Consider the following 21,184-nt stretch of genomic DNA (forward strand, 5'->3'; position numbering starts at 1 on the left):
GCAATTGTGGTGTACTGGCTGGAACATGTTCAGTGATAAAAGCTTGGTAGAAATTGGTCTTTGTTTTGTTTGACGACACCACTATCTGCCATCCCACATACAGGGCAGCACATACCTTGGCCTTTATATCAGTTGTGGTGCACTAGTAGAAACAAAAATATAGCTCGCCGACAGAAACAAGAAATAGCCCAATGACTAGCACCTAACACAGCCTTTGATATACCAGTCATGGTACACTGGCTGGAACAAGAAATAGCTCAATGAGCCCACCAATGGGGATCGATCCATAAGTGACCTCACATCAGGAAAGCACTTTACCATTGGGTTACATGTACGCGTACATCCCATCCCTGTGTATACAGTTGCATTTCGTCAGTCTTCCTTTGAATCCAGTTTAAACAGGGTCCACTCTATGCTGCCCTGGGCACTACATAAACTGTACACACAAAAAAGGGTTCCGTGTTGGAGTATGGTATTTTGTTACACAATAAATTCTCATTTCGGAATCACGTTTCGAGCTGCATGAGAAATGACAGGTGGTCTGGATATATCACCGGTCATGAAAATCACAGGAAGGAATATCTGATTAATGACACCTAAGCACATTGCAGGGCTCACAAAACTCGCTAAAACATATGGTGGCTCAAAAAATAATAATAGATGCTGGCAAATGGTAATTAAGTGAACCACAAACCACAAGCAAGACTTTAATGTGGAATAAATATATGCAATACAAATATTAATAGTGGCTCATATGTTACAGCTCTAAAGAAGATACTATTATTTGGGTGATTAACGCAATTATCTTTTTAATATTCAAGTCGCCCAAATGGGACTTTGGTTGCATTTGGCAACCTGGCTACAGGCCGTTTTAAGCCCTGATGTTGGTATTTAATTAAAACTTCAATGAAGTTGGCATCTGGTTAAATTGGATTTCTGTGTAAATAACAATGATGTAAATCTTGTCCAGTGACAAAAGTTTAGGAAAAATCTGTCTAGAGCACTCGAGCACTTTGGTTTTATTAATCATCAGCTATTGGATATCAAATATTTGCTAATTTCTTTTACATAAACATGTATTCTTAGAGAGGAAACCCGCTACATTTTTCCATTAGTAGCAAGGGATCGTTTATATGCACTATCCAACAGACAGGATAGCACATACCACAGCTTTTGATATACCAGTCGTGGTGCACTGGCTGGAACGAGAAATAACCCAATCGGCCCACTGACGGGGATCGATCCCAAATCGACTGCACATCAAGCACACGCTTTACCACTGGGCTACGGCCCACCCTCTGGACTGAGAGCCCAGATGTACACAAACAGTGTGCTTGAACTTTAATTGGATATAAGCAGGACAGACAACAAAAGATTTAGATTCAACAACTCACTCACACACTGATCTCTCTCTTACTACGGGGGGGGAAGGGGGGGCGTAGCCCAGTGGTAAAGCGCTCACTTGATGTGTGGTCAGTTTGGGATTGATCCCCGTCAGTGGTCCCATTGGGCTATTTCTCACTTCAGCCAGTGCACCACGAGTGGTACAACAAAGGTGTGGTATGTATTATCCTGTCTGTGGGATGGTGCATATAAAAGATCCCTTGCTGCTATTCAAAAAAGAGTAGCCCATGAAGTGGTGACAGTGGGTTTTCTCCCTCAATATCTGTGTGGTCCTTAACCATATGTCCGACGCCATATAACCGTAAATAAAATGTGTTGGGTGTGTCGTTAAATAAAACATTTCCTTCCTTCCTTGTCCTGGACAAGACAGCCCAGCTAGACAGCGGAGATGTGTGCCCAGACAACATGCTTCAACTTTAACCTTAAGCACAAAAATAACTTACATGTAAATCAAACTGTGGAGGTGTAATATTAAATAATATTACATATATATGCAATAAAATATGTTCTCAATTGAACTCTTGTTTTGATACTAAGAGGTCAAAGTTCATGTGCAGAAAACATCCTCTTAGTGTTCAAGTAGATGTTATGCAGTACAGCCATGCAACACCCCCCGGGGGGGGGGCAGCCATTACATTTCACCACCCAGTGAACATGAACTCGCTTATTGAATCCAGACATGAAATATGCTCATAAAGTGTAATGAAGTGAAAACGGCCCAGCTAGGAGAGAATTAAAACTTTTCACCTGACAGATTTGATTTATATCATTCTCTATTTATAAACAGTACATTGATATCAATCGACATTGTGGTAAATGTTGCTTAATAAGGGGACATTTAAAATTATAGAACATTTTCACACGAGTACAAAGATTTGATTTGTATAGTCTAATATAAATAGTACATTGATATATTAATCGACATTAAACATTGCTTAAATTAAGCCCATTTAAAAGTATCAAAATGTTCACGAGTACGCCCTACTAAGATTTGATTTAACAGTGATATTATAAATAGTATGTTGATACTAATTGATATTAAACATTGCTTAATAAAAGCCATTCAAAATTATAAAAAATTTCACATGGGTACCAAGGACTGTTTTATAAGATCTGTAATATAAATAGTAAGTACATTGAGATCAAGAAAGAAAAGAAAGAACTGTTTTATTTAACAAAGCACTCAACACATTTTATTTACGGTTATATGGTGTCAGACATATGGTAAAGGACCACACAGAGTTTGAGAGGAAACCCGCTGTCGCCACTACATGGGCTAATCTTTCCGATTAGCAGCAAGGGATGTTTTATTTGCGCTTCCCACAGGCAGGATAGCACAACCCATGACCTTTGTTGAACCAGTTATGGATCACTGGTCGGTGCAAGTGGTTTACACCTACCCATTGAGCCTTGCGGAGCACTCACTCAGGGTTTGTAGTCGGTATCTGGATTAAAAATCCCATGTCTCGACTGGGATCCGAACCCAGTACCTACCAGCCTGTAGACCGATGGCCTAAATACACCACCACCGAGGCCGGTACAATAGCTGAGTTTACTGGCCTCAGTGGTGTCATGGTTAAGCCATCGGACTACAGGCTGGTTGGTACTGGTTTCACAGCATGGTACCAGCTCCCACCCAGAGGGAGTTTTAACACCCTCTTCTCTCTTATTAACAACGAACCAACTAACAACTAAGCCGCTGTCCTGGACATGCTTGAACCTTAATTGGATATAAGCACTAAAAATAAATAAAACAAAAAGAAAGAAATTAATTAAAATTTCACTTGAGTACTATTAAGATTTGATTCTGATTTTAAAATACTCTCTTCAACTAGTCTTAAAACATGCTCAACAGTTTTTATTATCCTCATTAATACCACATTAACTGGTGGTGGAATGTGCTGTCCTGTCTGTGGGAATTGAAGTGCATTATATATTGTTACTATATAAAAGATTCCTTGCTGACAATGAAACAATGTAGTGGGTTTCTATGACGACTACCGACAGTCGACAGTCGATGATTTAGTGGTGCCATCAAACAAAACAAAATTAAACTGAAACCATGTCTCAGAAATATAAAATGTTATATATATATGAATGATCACTGTTTTAACTGAAAACCATGTCTCAGAAATATAAAATGTTATATATATGAATGATCACTGCTTTAACTGAAAACCATGTCTCAGAAATATAAAATGTAATATATATATGAATGATCACTGTTTTAACTGAAAACCATGTCTCAGAAATATAAAATGTTATATATATATGAATGATCACTGTTTTAACTAAAAACCATGTCTCAGAAATATAAAATGTTATATATATATGAATGATCACTGTTTTAACTGAAAACCATATATCAGAATTATAAAATGTTATATATATGAATGATCACTGTTTTAACTGAAAACCATGTCTCAGAAATATAAAATGTTATATATATATATGAATGATCACTGTTTTAACTGAAAACCATGTCTCAGAAATATAAAATGTTATATATATATGAAAGATCACTGCTTTAACTGAAAACCATGTCTCAGAAATATAAAATGTAATATATATATGAATGATCACTGTTTTAACTGAAAACCATGTCTCAGAAATATAAAATGTTATATATATATGAATGATCACTGTTTTAACTGAAAACCATGTCTCAGAAATATAAAATGTTATATATATATGAAAGATCACTGCTTTAACTGAAAACCATGTCTCAGAAATATAAAATGTTATATATATATATGAATGATCACTGTTTTAACTGAAAACCATGTATCAGAATTATAAAATGTTTTACATATATATGAATGATCACTGTTTTAACTGAAAACCATGTCTCAGAAATATAAAATGTTATATATATATGAATGATCACTGTTTTAACTGAAAACCATGTATCAGAATTATAAAATGTTTTGACATTAAATACATGTAGCTGATGATAAATCAGTCAGTTTACTCTATTGGTGACAATTCTTACTAAAACAAAACAGTTTAAAAAAATTTAAACTAAAAACCATGTATCACAATTATAAAACGATTTGACATTAAATACATGTAGCTGTTGATAAATCACTCAATTTACTCTATAGTGTGTGTTGATTGTTAACAAAACAAAACAAAAAGACATTTAACTTTGTTCTCACCATGGAAAAGGTGTGTGGCATTCCACCGTGCAGGATCGCGACATGCTAGGCAACAAATCTCCCGGACTGTTTGTACATTTAAGCTCTGCTGCGTTTATAGCATTTAACACCGAGAACTTTACATTATACATGACCTCCGTCGCAACTTGCAGAGCGAAAAACCTTTCATAGGTCTGATCTCTTCAACAGATTAATACGAGCCATACCCGAGTACAGCTGTACACACAGAATACACATTAGAACTACATGCTTAAACTGGTGTACATTATGATACATATACTATAAACACTGTATATCATACATGTGTAATAACAATCTGTATTTAAGGCGGTGGTTTGTCAATAACTGAGTACAGCTGAACACATAGAATACACGTTATCACTACATGCTTAAACTGGTGTATATATAATACATGTACTATAAACACTGTAGATCAAACATTTGTAATAACAATCTGTATTTAAAGGTGGTGATCTGTCTACCTGTCTGATCTCTTTGAACAGATTAATACAAGCCATACCTGAGTACAGCTGTACACACAGAATACATGTTAGCACTATGTGTGCTTAAAGTGGTGTACATATAATACATGTACTATAAACACTGTATATCATACATGTATAATAATCTGTATTTAAGGCGGTGGTCTGTCTATACCCGAGTCCAGCTATACACAAAGAATACAAGTTAGCACTATGTGCTTAAACTGGTGTATATATAACACATGCACAATAAACACTGTATATCATACATGTGTCAGGTCAGGTCAGGACATAGGGGTTTACGTGCATATTCAGAACAAGCTGTTGTAGCGCACGCTACATGACAGGAAAGGTGGGGGGAGGGGAGAGGAGGGACCGCCTGCACTGGCAGGTGCAAGGGAGCACCAGCAGCTCGATTGTGTATTTAAAGGTGGTGATCTGTCACCTGTCTGATCTCTTGAACAGATTAATAAGAGCCATACATGAGAAGAGGTGTACATGTGTAGACGTAGAACTAATACAAGTTAGCACTACATGCTATCACTAGTGTGTAATACCTGTACTGTAAATGCTGAAGATCATACATGTGAACAGCAAACTTTATTTAAAGGTGGTGATCAATCTTCCTGTACCTGTATACATGTGTAGAAGAACTAATACAAGTTAGTTAGTATTATGTGCTTAAACCAGTGTATAATACATGTACAATAAACACTGTATATCATACATGGCTAATAACAATCTGTATTTAAAGGTGCTGATCTGTCACCTGCCTGATCTCTTTGAACAGATTAATAAGAGCTGAGAATAGGTGTGTACATGACTAAAAGCTATAGCCTCTTGTTTAAATAGTTGTATATAAAAAATCACCGTAAAAACCTTTTGGCCGAGCAGTCTTAACTATTTTGGGTTAAATTTTAGAGTCCAGACATGTTTTTGGAGGCAGTTACTCTTTGTAGACTTAGGTAAAAAACAGGCTTCACCGAGGAATCGAAATTCAGCCAATCAGAACACGGCTCCCACTCGGTGTTACTTCAAGTTTGCGAAGTGTCTGCTATTTGGTCCGCGCTCGCGTTGACTTTACTAAATGGCTTTTTTCCAAATTCCGCCCACCTCAAACTTACCCCCCCCCCCCCCCACCCTGCTCCGGAGTTAGTCACTGGCGAAGTCAGAGGCTAAATCCGTGGTGGGCGTGCCTGAACCTTCGTGGATAGGGGCACGTAAAATGAGTTGTCTGTCTGTCTGTATATAAAAATACCGTTAGTTTGTAGAGCACATTGATTTATTAATCATCGGCTATTGGATGTCAAACATTTGGTAACTTTTGACATATATAGTCTTAGAGAGAAAACCCACTACATGTTTCCATTAATTAGCAGCAAGGGATCTTTTACATGCACCATCCCACTGACAGGATAGCACATACCACAGCCTTTGATATACCAGTCATGATGCACTGGCTGGAACGGGAAATAGCCCAATGGGCCCACCAACGAGGATTGATCCCAGACCGACTGTGCATGAAGTGAGCACTTTACCACTGGGCTATGTCCCGCCCCTCTAGATCAAAGAACCTTGGGCCAAAAGGTGGGGGGCACACACACACACACACACACACACACATATATATATATATATATATATATATATATATATATATATATATATACTCTTCAAAAGAAGAAACGCAAAACCACATTGTCGTAACATTTGGAGAATTGATTTAATTATTGAATGGTGAGTCCGATAATTACCAAATGTTGCAGGATTGTTCACAATTCACTCTAGTCCATTGTGAGTAAGTGATAGGACACACCACCAAGGTCAAGGTCATCTGGAGTCAATACCGTGTGTGGCCTCCGCGTGTGTTGACAACTGCCTGGCACCGCCTGCCCATTGAAGCAACCAGAGTACGGATGACGTCCCGGGGGATGGTGGCCCACTCGGCCTGCAAGGCTGCTGCCAGCTCGGGCAGGGTCTGGGGCTGTGGTTGTCGCTGTCGGAGGCGTCGGTCCAACTCGTCCCATAGATGCTCAATTGGGTTCAAATCCGGTGATGTCGATGGCCAAGGAAGGACATTAATGTTGTTGTTCTGTAGGAAAGCCGTTGTGAGACGTGCTGTGTGAGGCCTGGCGTTGTCATGTTGGAACACTGCGTTGGCGTTGGCCATAACTGGAACGATGTGTGGCCGGAGGATCTGGTCAATGTAGCCCTGTGCATTCAGGTTGCCCTGCACGTGGACCAGGTCAGTTCTGCCAGTGTGTGAGATGGCTGCCCACACCATGACACTACCCCCGCCGAATCTGTCCACTTCCTGCACGCAGTTTGCCGCATAACGTTCACCACGACGCCTATACACGCGACATCTTCCATCATGACGTCGGAGCAGAAATCGGGACTCGTCACTGAACCACACCTGTCTCCATCGCAGTTGAGGCCATTGTCGATGAATCTGGCACCACTGCAGTCGGAGTCGACGGTGTTGTGGTGTTAAGATGACACCTCGAACTGGACGTCTGGCACAAATTCCTACCTCACGTTGGCGGTTCCGTACGGTCTGGTCGGATATCCTGCGCAAACCTGGTATTGCTGCGGCTGTGGAGGTGGCAGTAGTCAATCGTTCCCGAAGGTGGCGTACCCGGATGTAGCGGTCCTGCCCGGGGGTAGTGACCCGTGGTCGACCGGATCTAGGGAGGTCACGTGTTGATCCATGTTGCTGGTAACGGTCCCACAGTCTGGAGATGGTGCTTGGGGACACATGGAATGCCCTGGCAACGGCCGTTCTGGATTCGCCTGCGTCTAGTCGGCCGATGGCATTGTTTCTCTGCGGTTCACTGAGACGTTGCATGTCCTGGATTGTCAACTGTCGGCCAGATACAGAGGCCAGGCAAGCGAACACCCTGCACTTTTATACTGTCGGTGTTCATGTTGCACGTGCAGACAACGCACGTGCAGTGGTGACATGGTTTGCACGTGGCTGCGTTTTTGCGAATATTCACATTTTGGAACTTTATTGTACAGTAGCTGCGTTTTATCGAATGTAACCGTGGGAATGTGTTTGGGACATGCAATGACCTTATATTCACAAAGCATGAACCGGTAGGAAACATAAAATCGGAGTTATAACCCATTTGTACCCTTTTGCGTTTCTTTTTTTGAAGAGTATATATATGTATATGTATATACACATACAGATACACATACAGATATATAGAGATATTATATATATACATATACATATACACGCATGCACACACACACACACACACACACACACATATACAGTCAAACCTATAAAAAACCGGACTCTCTGTAAACTGGAATTCCCTCAAAACTGGAAATGTTTCATGGTCCCTTTTTAAATATCTGTACAGAAGAGAACCTCTGTAAACTGGATACCTATTAAAACTGGACTTTTTACTTGGTTCCAAGGGTGTCCGGTTCAGAGGAGTTTCACTGTGTATAAACCATCTCTGCTGCTACTGGATCAACAAAAGTGAGGTCGGAGCACATGCCCCCCTTGCCCCCCTACCCCACCTTCTCCACTTCCTATGCCAGTGATGTGTGTAAAGGACTAAACGCTGGCCTTGTGTTTAAACAGTTGTATATAATACACCCTTGACCCGGTCCGACGCCATATAACCGTAAATAAAAAATGTGTCGTTAAATAAAACATTTCATTTCCTTCCCTTGATTCGGTCTTCAATTCCCATTATAAAAACGTCACAGTTGCGGTGGTGTACACTCACATTATAGGTATGTATAGTGGGGTCAGAGGTCGTCTCAAAGTACACTCACATTATAGGTATGTATAGTGAGTTCAGGGGTCGTCTCAAAGTACACTCAGCGAGGCTCGGTGCATAACAGATAGATGTGTGTAACATTTAAAAAGTTAAAGTTTGTTTTCTGTAAGGACACCACTAGAGCACATTGAGCAATTAATCATCAGCTAAATTGGATGTCAAACATTTGGTAATTCTGACTCGTAGTCATCAGAGGAAACCTGCTACATTTTTCTTAATGCAGCAAGGGATCTTTTATATGCACTTTCCCACAGACAAGAAAGCACATACTGCGGCCTTTGACCAGTTGTGGTGCACTAGTTGGAACGAGATAAAAAAAACCAATCAGTTGAACGGATCCACTGAGATGATTCGATCCTGCGACGCAAGCACCTCAAGCTAGCACTCAACCAACTGAGCTAAACCCCGCCCCCTGTTACACTTGAAGTGGACCGTCAGTCAGCTCAGCGATATATCAAATGAGTGAAGGGGAGACATGGTTTAATCAGCAAGTGTAGGGCAATAAATAACGTAAATATAATTCACCCATGTCAGGACAATAGTGGGAAATGTGTAAAAGATTATTTCACTTGCAGTGTTTTATGCCAGACATTTGACGTTATGCACAATGTAAATGAAAATGCTACGGACATGCAGTGTTTTACAAATAAGATAACATACAAGTTACTACATTCAGATGGTTTAGAAGTGTGTCATAACATATATACATGTATGAAAGTTAATTATATGGTGACACCTCACTTATAATTTATAGACTGGTGGCGATGGTGAATTGTCTATATATATATTTTTTAATGTTTCATATCCCATGTATAATAGTTATATGTACTAGATCAGGGAACATAGTGTTTTATTTGTTAATTACTGGTACATGTACATGTAACTAGTACATTTTAAACCATGTAACCATAAATAAAATGCGTCGAGTGTGTTGTTAAATAAAGAATTTCCTTCCTTCCTTAAAGACTTATTGTCACAGACCACTGACTTATTTAATGGTCTAACAAAGTACTTAAAGGCTTATTGTCACAGACCACTGACCTATTTAATGGTCTAACAAAGTATTACCAGAACAAAAATAATTTGATTTGTCAATAAATGTACTTTATTTAACCATCTTCATAACCACCATACTCCATTTATTGATATTTGTAAAAAATAATTGAATTATAGCAATGGTCCATAATTCAAAAACTAAAATTGCCGAGAGAGTGACATGAATTTCACTCACTGAAGTTCAGTCAAAGCGAAAGCTAGATTTGGTTTCCAATAATTAATGTAATTTTTATTTATTATCCATTTTTTTTAGAGAAATAAGGTCCTTAAATCCGTGACAGTATGCCTTTAAACCATCTTAGCTCTGGAAAACCATCACAGACTATGACATCACAAAGACATATACATACATGTATGTAGCCTTGAAAATAGGGGCCCTGTATGGGTTTTATAGATCTCACCAATGTTTGATGCAAAAGGTTTTTCGACACAGAGAGATTCCTTTATTAAACCCACTGCAGCCCTGCATATAGACTACTTACACCACTTAAACAGCAAGGGGTCTTTTATACACTTGCACTTTGTCAATGAATGGGCAGTACATACCACTGCCTTTGATGCAACAGTTATGCATAGGGCAGACACAATGGGGCAGTCCACTGAGGGGATTTGTTGTTGTTTTTTGTCTAGATATACTTATTTTGGTACCTATATATTAAAATGTTAAGGTTCAAGCATGCTGTCCTGGACACACACACACACCACACACACACATACACCCTCCCCCAGCTATCTCTCCAGGATATAGTGGCTTAGTGGTTAATTTTTGGACAGACGTTGGTACAGTGGACTAACACCTACCTGTTGAGTCATTACAATTCGCTCTGGATGGGAGCCGGTACTGGGATGTGAACCCAGTACCTACTAGCCTTAAGTCTGATGGCTTAATTTACCACCATACATGTACCAACGAGGATGCAAGGCATCGTACCGAGGGTTAAAGTTTGTTTTCTAGAGAAAATTGATTGATTATTTAATCATCAGCTATTGGCAGGCCTCCCAGCCACAATATATAAGAATTTTCATACCAAAATATAGGAGTTTTATAGGAATTTTGAGGTCAAATATAGGAGCTTTATAGGAAAATTTTGACCAATTATCATGATTATAGGCATTTTACACGGATTCTAAAGACATTTACATTAGTAATGGTATGTTCTTACCTTGCGTACGTACACAAGATATCACCTCAACAAATATATGCCAAGGTTTGTCAGCAGTCCATGCCGATATCCAGGATACTTTGAAAGTTGGTGCATCTTGTAACAGTAATACATCCTCCTCACCTCATCAGGTGAGCAGGATCTTGATTGGCACTTGATACAGATCTGCCACATTCAAAGCATCTGCTGAATTTCTGACAGGCTGGCTGCCTTTCATTGTGAATATGACTCACTAACATAATATATTCATTGGCATTTTGGCAAAGCAATTGAGTCAAAAATAAGAAATATAGGAAATGAATCTCAATATAGGAGTTTTATAGGATCCTATAAAAAAATATAGGAAATATAGGTCTAGGAGGCCTGTATTGGATGTGAAACATTTGGTAATTCTGACATGTAATCATAAGAGGAAACCCGCTACATTTTTCCATTAGTAATAGTAGCAAGGGATCTTGTATATATGTTTTTTTCTATCTGTGGGAAAGTGCAGACGAGAAAATGGTACTGAGGGGGTTTGATCCCATGACTCTTAGCACCTCAAGTGACCTTGCGCTCTGTCTGTCTGTCGGTCTGTGTGTGTGTGTCTCTCTCTCTCTCTCTCTCTGTCTCTTTTGTTTCTCTCTCCATCACTATCTCACTCTCTCTCTCTCCTGTATCTGTCTCTCTCTGTCTCTCTCTATGTGTCTCTCTTTTGTCTCTCTCTCTCTGTCTCTCTCTGTGTGTCTCTCTGGTTTGTTTCTCTCTCTCACTCCATCACTCTCTCTCCAAACCCTGAGTGAGTTTTGCTCAATCTCTCTCTCTCTGGTTCTCTGCTATCCTCTGTGGGAAGCTCTCCCTGCCTGTCTAGCCTCGGGTTTTCCTCTCTCTAGTATGACGTCCTCGATGATAATATTCTCGTTAAATAAAACAAACTTTACTCTCTCTCTCTCTCTCTGTCTCTCTCTCTCTCTCTCTCTGTGTGTCTCTCTCTCTTTTGTTTCTCTCTCACTCCATCACTCTCTCTCCCTCTCTCCCTCCCTATATATATATATATACCAAGTGACCTACCCAACAGATTTGACAGTTATTCCCACCTTCACACACATGAACGTGACATGGTACATGCATGTATGCATGAAGGAACATTTACAGGCATAATTTGTAAATAAATAAATGCTCAACAGATCATGTGATATGCATGCCATCATTCTCCATGCTGAGCTATCACATTTCAAAGGGAAAAGTGGAGAATATATATCCACCAAACGAAGCATGAAGAAGTGACTAAAGCAGTACAGCTGTGGCATGCAATTACAGGTTAACAGGTTAATTGCAGGATCAAAGCTAGCAGACACCTGCGACAATGGAGGAGTCACCGTCTGGAGACAAGATGGCAGTCGCCTGGGGCTGGTCAACAAGGCTGTTTGACATAAGTGGGTAATTTGTGGCCAGGTGAGTGTGAGTGCATCCTGACAGGGGCTGAAAGAGACTCCAGACAACATGTCTGTGTTGGAGAACACTTCAGAACTCAATGCAGGGTCTCAATGAAAAGGACTGAAATTCAGATTTGTAAAGTGGAAAGCAGTATCTTAGTTTGCTTCTCAGATTTCAAGACAGAGAGAGAAGTGATTAAATACTAGAAATTGTGAAGCACTTTTAGAAATTTGTCACAGTGTAAATTTCTTGACAATAAGGTGGAAGATTTGAGGTAAACATGGATGAAAATAAAAGATTTACATTGATATTGTGACTGACCTCAGAGATGTAGTGGTTAAGCTGTCAAGAGTGAAGGCTGGTAGCTAGGTACTGGGTTCGCATCCCAGTACCGGCTCCCACCCAGAATGAGTTTTACAATACAACTCCTTTGGTGATGTTAAGGCCACTATGCTGACTCCTCTCTCACTATAACCAGTAACAACTAACCATCAACATCGTCGTGGTTAAACCATTGGACATAAGGCTGGTAGGCAGCATGCTTCCGGCTCCCACCCAGACTGAATTCTACGACTTCTTTGGTAGTTTTAAGGCCACTATGCTGACTCCTCTCTCACTATAACCAGTAACAACTAACCATCAACATCGTCGTGGTTAAACCATTGGACATAAGGCTGGTAGGCAGCATGCTTCCGGCTCCCACCCAGAGTGAATTCTACGACTCCTTTGGTAGTTTTAAGGCCACTATGCTGACTCCTCTCTCACTATAACCAGTAACAACTAACCATCAACATCGTCGTGGTTAAACCATTGGACATAAGGCTGGTAGGCAGCATGCTTCCGGCTCCCACCCAGAGTGAATTCTACGACTCCTTTGGTAGTTTTACGGCCACTATGCTCACTCCTCTCTCACTATAACCAGTAACAACTAACCATCAACATCGTCGTGGTTAAACCATTGGACATAAGGCTGGTAGGCAGCATGCTTCCGGCTCCCACCCAGAGTGAATTCTACGACTCCTTTGGTAGTTTTAAGGCCACTATGCTCACTCCTCTCTCACTATAACCAGTAACAACTAACCATCAACATCGTCGTGGTTAAACCATTGGACATAAGGCTGGTAGGCAGCATGCTTCCGGCTCCCACCCAGAGTGAATTCTACGACTCCTTTGGTAGTTTTAAGGCCACTATGCTGACTCCTCTCTCACTATAACCAGTAACAACTAACCATCAACATCGTCATGGTTAAACCATTGGACATAAGGCTGGTAGGCAGCATGCTTCCGGCTCCCACCCAGAGTGAATTCTATGACTCCTTTGGTACTTTTAAGGCTGCTAGACTGACTTCTCTCTCACTAACCAGTAACAACTAACCATCAACATCGTCGTGGTTAAACCATTGGACATAAGGCTGGTAGGCAGCATGCTTCCGGCTCCCACCCAGAGTGAATTCTACGACTCCTTTGGTAGTTTTAAGGCCACTATGCTGACTCCTCTCTCACTATAACCAGTAACAACTAACCATCAACATCGTCGTGGTTAAACCATTGGACATAAGGCTGGTAGGCAGCATGCTTCCGGCTCCCACCCAGAGTGAATTCTACGACTCCTTTGGTAGTTTTAAGGCCACTATGCTGACTCCTCTCTCACTATAACCAGTAACAACTAACCATCAACATCGTCGTGGTTAAACCATTGGACATAAGGCTGGTAGGCAGCATGCTTCCGGCTCCCACCCAGAGTGAATTCTACGACTCCTTTGGTAGTTTTAAGGCCACTATGCTCACTCCTCTCTCACTATAACCAGTAACAACTAACCATCAACATCGTCGTGGTTAAACCATTGGACATAAGGCTGGTAGGCAGCATGCTTCCGGCTCCCACCCAGAGTGAATTCTACGACTCCTTTGGTAGTTTTAAGGCCACTATGCTGACTCCTCTCTTTAAGGCCACTATGGCTGACTCCTCTCTCACTATAACCAGTAACAACTAACCATCAACATCGTCGTGGTTAAACCATTGGACATAAGGCTGGTAGGCAGCATGCTTCCAGCTCCCACCCAGAGTGAATTCTACGACTCCTTTGGTGATTTTAAGGCCACTATGCTCACTCCTCTCTCACTATAACCAGTAACAACTAACCATCAAGCTACTGTCAAAATTCATTTTATGAAATGGGAAACAATATCTATGTTTCTCAGATTTCAAGACGGATAGAAGCAATTATTAAATACAAAAAATTGTGAGGCACTTTTAAAAATTTGTCACAGTGTAAATTTCTTAACAATAAGGTGGAAGATTTGAGGTAAACATGGATGAAAATATAAGATTTACACTGATATTGTGACTGACCTCAGAGGTGTAGTGGTTAAGCTATTGAACTTGAGGCTGGTAGGTAGTACCGGCCTCGGTGGCATCATGGTTAGGCCATCGGTCTGCAGGCTGGCAGGTACTGGGTTCGGATCCCAATTGAGGCATGGGATTTTAAATCCAGATACCGACTCCAAACCCTGAGTGAGTGTTCTGCAAGGCTCAATGGGTAGGTGAAAACCACTTACACCGACCAGTGATCCATAACTGGTTCAACAAAGGCCATGGTTTGTGCTATCCTGCCTGTGGGAAGCGCAAATAAAAGATCCCTTGCTGCCTGTTATAAAAGAGTAGCCTATGTGGCAACAGCAGGTTTCCTCCAAAAAATAGTGTCAGAATGACCATATGTTTGACATCCATTAGCCGATAATAACATAAAAAAATCAATGTGCTCTAGTGGCGTCGTTAAATAAAACAAAACTTTACTTTTAAGGCTGGTAGGTACTGGGTTCGCATCTTGACACCAGCTCCTACACAGAGCAAGCCTAATGACTCAAGAAAATTTTCATTTGTTCTCATTATCTAGGGCTGCTTGACAATGGGCCGACTGACGGGGATCAACCGACCGCGCATCAAGTGAGCGCTTTACCACTGGGCTACATCTCGCCACCCCCACATAACCAAACGAAAGAATGTCACTATATATATATATTTATTTATCTTCTTCATGTGTACAAGTTAACAGTGTATAGATACATATATGTACAGTGAAACCTCTCAAAACCAGACCCTCTGTAAACTGGACCCACTTTAAACCAGACCCTCTGTATACCAGACCCTCTGTAAACCAGACCCTCTGTAAACTGGACCCTCTGTAAACCAGACCCTCTGTTAACTGGACCCTCTGTAAACCAGAATTACTTCAAAACCGGACGTTTTTTTGTGGCCTCTTTTAAATATCGGTACATGCAGAAGAGAACCTCTTTAAACTGGATACCTCTTAAAACTGGATGTTGTACTTGTTGAACTGGAGGTGTAGAGATGATTCACTGTATATGTACATGCGTGGGTGAGAGCATTAATTGTGTCACAAAACTATAAACAGGATTTTATAAGCCGAAGTTTTTACATGAACCTGCACACTATATACTTTAATGGGCAGTCATTCCAAAATGAGAGAGATATAAAATGAATGTGGTTGCACTGTGCCACAAACCGGCTTCGATGGTGTCGTGGTTAAGCTATTGGACATAAGGCTGGAAGGTACTGGGTTCGCAGCCCAGTACCGTCTCCAACCCTGAGCCAGTTTAAACGACTCAATGGGTAGGTTAAGACTACTACATCCTCTAATCTCTCACTAACCACTACACAATTAACTAACCCACTGTCCTAGACAGACAGCCCAGATAGCTGAGGTGTTGTGGTTAAGCCATCGGACATAAGGCTGGTAGGTACTGGGTTCATAGTCCGGTACCGGCGAGTTTTACCACTCATTGGGTAGGTGTAAGACCACTACACTCTCTTGTCTCTCACTAACCACTACACAATTAACTAACCCACTGTCCTAGACAGACAGCCCAGATAACTGAGGTGTTGTTGTTAAGCCATCGGACATAAGGTTGGTAGGTACTGGTTTCATAGTCCGGTACCGGCGAGTTTTACCACTCAGTGGGTAGGTGTAAGACCACTACACTCTCTTGTCTCTCACTAACCACTACACAATTAACTAACCCACTGTCCTAGACAGACAGCCCAGATAGCTGAGGTGTTGTGGTTAAGCCATCGGACATAAGGCTGGTAGGTACTGGGTTCATAGTCCGGTACCGGCGAGTTTTACCACTCATTGGGTAGGTGTAAGACCACTACACTCTCTTGTCTCTCACTAACCACTACACAATTAACTAACCCACTGTCCTAGACAGACAGCCCAGTTAACTGAGGTGTTGTTGTTAAGCCATCGGACATAAGGTTGGTAGGTACTGGTTTCATAGTCCGGTACCGGCGAGTTTTACCACTCAGTGGGTAGGTGTAAGACCACTACACTCTCTTGTCTCTCACTAACCACTACACAATTAACTAACCCACTGTCCTAGACAGACAGCCCAGATAGCTGAGGTGACATGGTTAAAAGCCATCGGACATAAGGTTGGTAGGTACTGGGTTCATAGTCCGGTACCGGCGAGTTTTACCACTCAGTGGGTAGGTGTAAGACCACTACACTCTCTTGTCTCTCACTAACCACTACACAATTAACTAACCCACTGTCCTAGACAGACAGCCCAAATAGCTGAGGTGTCATGATTAAAAGCCATCGGACATAAGGCTGGTAGGTACTGGGTTCGCAGTCCGGTACCGGCGAGTGTTAACCACTCAGTGGGTAGGTGTAAGACCACTACATCCTCTAATCTCTCACTAACCACTACACAATTAACTAACCCACTGTCCTAGACAGACAGCCCAGATAGCTGAGGTGACATGGTTAAAAGCCATCGGACATAAGGTTAGTAGGTACTGGGTTCGCAGTCCGGTACCAGCTCCCACCCATAGCTAGTTTTAATGGGTAGGTTAAGACTACTACATCCTCTAATCTCTCACTAACCACTACACAATTAACTAACCCACTGTCCTAGACAGACAGCCCAGATAGCTGAGGTGACATGGTTAAAAGCCATCGGACATAAGGTTGGTAGGTACTGGGTTCGCAGCCCGATACTGGCTCCCACCCAGAGTGAGTTTTAACCACTCAGTGGGTAGGTGAAATACCACTACACCCTCTTTTCTCTCACTAACAACTAACCCACTGTCCTGGACAGACAGCCCAGATAGCTGAGGCATGTGTACCCAGGACAGTGTGCTTGAACCTTAATTGGATACAAGCACGAAAATAAGTTAAAATGAAAAGAACTGTGCCACGACCCTGGTTGTGCTGCTATTACTCTCCTGCACGTGCCGGTGCAGGCGTTCCCCTCTCCCACCCACCTGAAACCCTTTTCCTGTCCTCGACAGAGGAGCAGGCTGAGCCCGGGACCGGCACCCATGACAGGCATGCAATACAACAGCTTGTTCTGAATGTGAATGTGAATGTTAAAACCCTATGACCTGACCTGACCTGACCTCGACTGTGCCACAAAACTATTTTATTTATAAACAGGTTTTCACAAACAGAAGTTTTTAAATGTTTGCATACTGGACTCTAAAAAATCGTTTCTTCTCAGAGGAATGTGCATTTTTAGAATCATAAAAATGCTTGGGTTGGCAACTTTAATATCATTTATAAAATGAATCTCAGTTGTGTAAGTGACAGTTAGCATTAACAGGACTGAACGGAAGTTTGTTTTAATAACAAGTCAAAACACGTTGTTAACCTATGGCCATTTGGCGAGTAACTCACGTGACAGTCTATGAGAAAAACCAGCAAGTCATCAACACACATTCTTGCATAATGTCAATTTAAAGTGACAGACAGACCCCAGGTTTTAAACACAATAACTAGTGGCATATTTTTAACTATTAGTTAAAGTTTGTTTTGTTTAATGGCACCATCTGTTGACATAACCTATAAATGGTTTAAGCATTTCATTTCATTTCAACTTATTTTCATGCTTATATCCAATTAACGTTATCTGGGCTGTCTGTCCAGGACAATGGGTTAGTTGTTAGTTGGTTAGTGGTTCGTGAGAGAGAGAGAGAAGAGGGTGTAGTGACTGTACACCTACCCATTGAGCCCTTAAGAACTCGCTACCAGCCTGTAGTCCGAAGGATTAATTACTGCACCACTGAGGCCAGTCATGGTTTAAGCAATCGTATTTCTTAATCATAGGCCTTATATAGTATAAAGCTGGCAGCAATTTCAAGGTGCATAAAATTTAAAACAGAGTGGGGATAAAGAAATGACATTTTAATTTTTTTAATTTGTTGAAGGGGGGGCTTCTGTTCTGTCTGCGAACCCACTCACTCCCACCTTGTTATATGCTATCTGTAACCACCACAGGTACACACACTCACTCACTGGGTGCCCGCCTGCCTCCCTGCCTCCCTCCCTGCCTCCCTCTCTCTCTATCTCTCCTTCTGTCTGTCTCTCTCTGTCTCTATCTCTCATTCTCTCTCTCTGCCGTCTCTCTCATGCTCTCTCTCTCCCGTCTCTCTATCTTCTTTCTCTCTCTCTCTCTTCTCTGTCTCTCTTCTCTCTGTCTCTCTTCTCTCTCTCTCCCATCTCTCTCTGTCTCTCTATCTCCCCCCCCCCCCCCATCACCACCACCTTACTTCGCTGATCCTAAATCATTTTTTATAGTGTTATATTGAGATATTCATATCAGGATACAATACTGCAAGTAAAACACCTGCCTATAATATTATAGTATAAATAAAAGCCAGTGGAATTCTGCTTACAAAAGACTTGTCTGGCACCTGGCCAGTGGCAGATCCAGAAACTCCATTTAGGGGGGCCACAAAGATGTGGCTGAAGGCCACAAACATTCCTGAAGAGATTCCTTGGATACTCCAACGTAAAACAAAATAAAGAAATTAAATTAAAATATAACTATCACAAAATTTAGTAGGGGGTGGGGCAGAACCCTGCATGGGCCACCCCTTAGATAATGGCTGTCATTATGACATAAATCTTTATTCTACAATATCAGTCAGACAAGACAGTAACTGACGATCAAAACTATAAACATCATGTTCCGCATTTAGGACTGAGGAAACATGTTATATTTTTTACATTTAGGTTAGGTCATAAAGTTTAAAGTGCACATTCAGAACAAGCTGTTGTAGCACACGGCTATCATGGGCACAGGTGTCGACTTTTCCTGGCTCCTCTGTCGAAGACGGGACATTTACACTGTTCAATTTGCAGCAAAGGATCTTTTATATGCACCATCCCACAGACTGGTATATCAATGGCTGAGGTATGTGCTATCGTGGTGTACTGGCGAGAAATATAAGCCTTTGATTGCCACCAACAGGGATCAATCCTAGACCAACCATGCATCAAGTGAGTGTTTTACCTCCGGGCTACATCCCACCCCATGTTTGGGAATCATGCATACATAGATGTGGCAAGACTTCCGAACGTTCCTGCATTCAATTCATTCAGGCTTAGGTTTAGGGCTAGTGATAGTATTAGCATGCATGATGGAACATTCTGAAGTCTTTCCTACATGTGTATTGTCATATCTAACTGAAATCGCCTGAGGTATTTTGAATGGGATAGCGCATTTGGAGTTTTGGCCAATTCAACAACTGAGGTGTTTTGAACTTTTGCAGATTTAGTACCTACAATAATTCAAGTATATATTCATATTAATTTTTATATTTTGCCTGGCTATTTACAATTCCAAGTTGGCTAATGATGTTTGTTTTCATTAACTAGCCAATTGAGGAGTAAATATAAATTACTACTTTGCACCATGCATATATAGTAGATACAGTTGCACAGCCAGGGGTGGTAGGTGGGGGCACAGCCTTTTTTTTCAAACTGTGTTAAACTTTTTAAAATCATCCATACATGCATAGTTTGCCCCCCTCCCCATATGGTTGCTATCCCTCCCCCATATAAAATCCTGTGAGTAAATATAAGTGTTCAGGGAAAATGTTGACAAAAAGGCCCATCAGGTTCAATTTTGAACAGACCCACCCCATTTCAGGTGCTGACCTCGCTACACCCCCAAGTTCTACACCCCTAAGTTGTTAGCCTATAAAATGTTTTTAATAAACTTTCAATCACTTTGATTAGTTCTTGAAACTTCTTGTTGTTGGTAGGCATATAAATGTTCTCAGAACTAAACGTTTATTCAATGAATTAACGTGTTAAATGATGAGGAGTGTGAATCTCTGAATGTTTTGTTTACGTAGCGAATTTAGCGCTCCACAGTCGTGTACATAATACGTCAACGCGATCTAGATCAAGTAATACGCACACAGGCGTTTATTTACGGCCGACCACTAATCCGCTGGCTTTCGCTCGGTACTTTTCGTAACTGTTTGCGACAATAAATACAACAAAACTAAACACATTTTTCACACCAATTAACAGTAAAACAATAATTCTTACCGATACAGTCAACAAATCTGCAAGACACGATCATTCAATCAAGATATATCCGAACAGATATCGTCTGACAAACTAAAGAACTCCTAAACAAACTGACGCCATTTCGGCTTCTGCTTTCAAGTCACGTGATGAGCGCGAAGGGGCGGAAACGTCTGTCTCTTTGATCAAAGGCTTTTTGACAGGTGGCCGGTGCGATCAAAGGGACCGCCTCTCGGGTCATCGCGTCTGCGAATTAGATTGTAAAGGCGGTCTCAATATGGCTTTCGAGTGATTTATTCGTGTCGCTACCGATTATCACCGATGTAACGAATCGGTAACAGCTTTATTTTCCACATT

General features: G+C 41.2%; 1 protein-coding gene across 1 annotated transcript in view; it reads right to left on the minus strand.

Moving 5' to 3' along the window:
* LOC121386951 (toll-like receptor 6) overlaps nucleotides 1-20,956 on the minus strand; it is a 54,469-nt gene extending 33,513 nt beyond the window's left edge. The window contains exon 1 of the mRNA XM_041518008.1: nucleotides 20,849-20,956. The gene's annotated coding sequence lies outside the window, so the exon portion shown is untranslated. The remainder of the gene's footprint in view (nucleotides 1-20,848) is intronic.
* Between the last annotated feature and the right edge of the window lie 228 nt (nucleotides 20,957-21,184).

This window comes from Gigantopelta aegis, chromosome 12 (assembly GCF_016097555.1).
Source record: "Gigantopelta aegis isolate Gae_Host chromosome 12, Gae_host_genome, whole genome shotgun sequence".
In the NCBI taxonomy this organism is placed as follows: domain Eukaryota; kingdom Metazoa; phylum Mollusca; class Gastropoda; order Neomphalida; family Peltospiridae; genus Gigantopelta; species Gigantopelta aegis.